Below are 3,785 nucleotides of genomic sequence, written 5' to 3'. Positions count from 1 at the left end.
AATATTATATAGAATAGGAAAGAAAAACCTAGTTGAAGATATTTTTGTTGAAATTATGCAATTTTCGTACATTTCTACTAGTTCTGAAGACCACCCCACCCCCAAATGGTGAACTGGTGCTTTGTTACACTGGCAACTGATCATAGGAAACAAGTTGTAATGTGTAGATATAATTTGCATCCATCATTTCATTTACAGTTGAACTACAAATTTTCTTATTGATGTCCGATAACGTAATAACGTCGTAATGACGTGATCTCCTGTGACAATTTGGGATGTAGAATATGGATACACAACAAATTTCAATAAAAAATTTTCAAAAAATGGTCAAATCCCATTAAAGAAATATACCCTATGCAGAAGATAGATGATATTTCCCATTTCAAAATTTTTTTTTTTTTTTACAGGATTAATCAAAAAGTTCTTATGAAATAAAACAAGGCTTTATTGTTATCCCAAATTCATGTACAAGTACATGTTTTTATTATGAAATGTACGAAAGAGACATGCATTATAATGGACAATATTTGGATATCTATGAGTATATGTACATAATATACCACAGGCCCTCTTGGAAGTTCTTTCAATATTAATAAAATATGTAAAAAAGTATGTGTACACGTTGACACTATTTTCTCCACATTGCCCATATTTTATTAATATTGCCTGTGGATATACTAACTGTAAAAGTGACAATTAAGCACATACAACCAAAAATATTTGCTTCGAGCAGGAGCTTCCCAACCGAACTCACATTTCATTTATATCATTCTATTGGAGTGGGAAGTAGAGGTTTGGAATTGCCAATAGTGTACATGTATCAAGATACTATTACCATGTATAATATGGACATAATACTTGATAATAGTGGACACATGATGTATAAAAAATATTGAAAAAATAAGATTAAATTACAGGTTTTTTAAACAAAAATGTAATTGATGGATACTATTTTGATGTATAATATGGACATATACTTGATTATAGTGTACAAGTACATGTACACATGCTGTACAATATATTAAGAAGAATATTGTACAGGGTTTTTTTATGAAATGTATATTGATAGACAAGATACTATTTCTGTATATTTACTTTATTGTAAGACTTAAATTGAGGTGCTACACATGAACTTCATTTTTATTGTTTTTCCATTTTCTTTAATGTAAATTTGGAGTGACAAATTTTACAATGTTTTTAAGCTGAAAGGCATTTTCAAAACGAATTAACGAACCGGTTGACAGTAAACACTCTGTACATGTAATTGATAACAAATCTGAATGGCAGTTCGATTTATGTGTTGATAACTCTGCATCAGTATGACAGGTATATGGGGGAAATACATGAGTCTGAGCTTGTAATTGGCTTTTGTAAAGGTATATTTTCTGTATCGGCTTCAAGGTCCAATGAATGTCAGTTTGTGTATACATTTTCTGGCGAGGATTGAGGAGAACTTAAAGTACGTCGTTTATTGTTTGTTTATTACCAAACTCAGTATTTTGGGTCAATTCGATGCCAATGGAAACCAAAGATTGTTTTACAACTTTTGTAAAGGCTACCCCTCTTTGTGCTACTGGAATACGCTTCCTGTCACCGTGACGTTCCCGGGCATTATCAGGAAAAGTTTATCGAGGTCATTTGATTAGTAACTTGGTGTAGGCATTATAATATTATTTTTTATCATCTTTTCTGCGCTTAACTAAGTTATGTGGCAATGGCTTAGGTAGCGAACCTGTTTAGGTTTGTATATCCAAATTGTTAAAATGTAATAAATTCAAAATTTATCTTTTGTTAGCTTCGTCAATTTCTGATATTGATGCTAGTGGGATTGATCAAGTAATTTTGTCGGTAAATAATTTGAGAATAAAGATGTGTGATAATTAATGCCTGGATGAGTGATATCTTGTGGTGTTACTCCATGTTGCATTAACAATTCTACATCAGATATATTGTATTTAATAAATGAAGCATACATAAGTAGGGCTGTCATTTGATAATAAAAGTCATGCATGAACAAAATACCTAGTTTTATATAGTTATGTGTTTTTTTTCTTCTATTTCACTTTGAGACGAAATCGGGAGAGGTGAATGGACATGTTCGTAGAAAATTAGTGTAAGATATTCGATTTTTACATTTAAAAATAGCATTGTAACAGTGATCCTTATCAATTAAACTTGCCAACTGCAAAATTTGAGCTAAATTTTGAGGGGAGGAAGGTCTTATGAGTTTGTTGCATCTGGTTGATAGAATTCAGTATAGATCAAGTTGTTATTATTATTTGATTTATCACGACATTTCCACCCATCTGATCAGTGCTCATCAATTATCCGAGGTATGTTTATAAATTTTAGACTATTTCTAATGCTTTTATATAAATTAATTTATTTCCAACTGTGCCTATTCGTGATGGATTATTTGATGGAGTTATTGCTTGATTGTCATTAGGAAATGTTTTGGTAAATAATTTAAGAATAAAAGTGGACACGAGTCTGTTTAAATGGCTGTTAAAATATGTACTGTCAATATCAAGGAACTTACGTTCAGTGATGTTATTAGTTAAATGTAAAGGTTTTCTACGTTCAGATGCTAAAGATTTATATATTTGCTGTGCCGAGAAAGAAATAGACCACAAAAACCAAATAAAACAAATTATTATTAATTATGTCATATTTTACCTTGACTGACATTAAATTGGATTGTATGACATTGCGTATGAAATGAATATAATTGGATGAAATAATGTCTCAAAAATGTCTCAAGCTTGCATGACTGAATGAATTCCAGTTTCTAATGGCTAATATGCCAATTTTTATGAACAGCCGACTTAATTGTGCTTTTATGATATTCATCATTGATTTCTTTTAATACTTGCCAATGCTCGAGCTCAGAATTAATTTTAATTGCAAAGGACATTTCCTTCCAGTTTGGATAAATACAGCACAAACATAAGCAGGAATTCTTCAACTCTGGTGAAAAACATACACACATCTGATCTGGACATATCTTAAACTGGATAAGTTGAATTTTCTATACATTGTCAAGTAGAATCGAATAATTTAGCATATGAATTCTATGACTACACTATAAAAAAACTCAAAGGTAACATACACCCACGGGCAGCTGGCAGAAATGATAATTAAGTCTTCAGTGACTCAAAAAAGAATTTTCACAATTTAAAGATCCCCATAATACATTTTGTATATATTAATATATATATATATATTTATTGTCAGTTATTTATGCTGAGTTGTTCACAATATTTTCAAAATGTACCAAGGTTAATGCCAGTTGGCTGAGTATCTTTGTCTATTTCTGGATTTTCTTCAAAAATTATTTCTGGAATAGCTACAATATGTTTATGAAAGCATCATCTTAATTTGTTGCATTTCTATAACAAAAAAAAGTACCTAAATATATTCAGGGTGTTTCGCAAATTATAATCTTCTCCTCAAAAGGATAACTTATTATAGACAAAAACGAAGGTTACAGTTACTTATGTAGGGTTCTTACAAGTATTTAATATTTTGTCTGGCCTCCATCTGCCTGCATTCTTATAGGGTATGATTTCAGCACATTTCATTCCCTTGTCACTGAGCACTTCGGTCACTCTCTTCGCAGCTTGTTGTTGAGACTTGGTATACACTCTTTGTTCATTGTATTTAAATGTTTCCTTCCTCAGAGATTTTGAACAAAATTTATTTCTTGAGTTTATGTATAAGGCATTATTTCCTATGAGACATTTCAAGGCTTTTCGGACTATTTGCTGAAACAATACCCCGCAAGA

Source organism: Lottia gigantea (assembly GCF_000327385.1).
Source record: "Lottia gigantea unplaced genomic scaffold LOTGIsca_7, whole genome shotgun sequence".
Taxonomy (NCBI): Eukaryota; Metazoa; Mollusca; class Gastropoda; family Lottiidae; genus Lottia; species Lottia gigantea.
Note: the sequence above shows the minus strand (reverse complement) of the source record.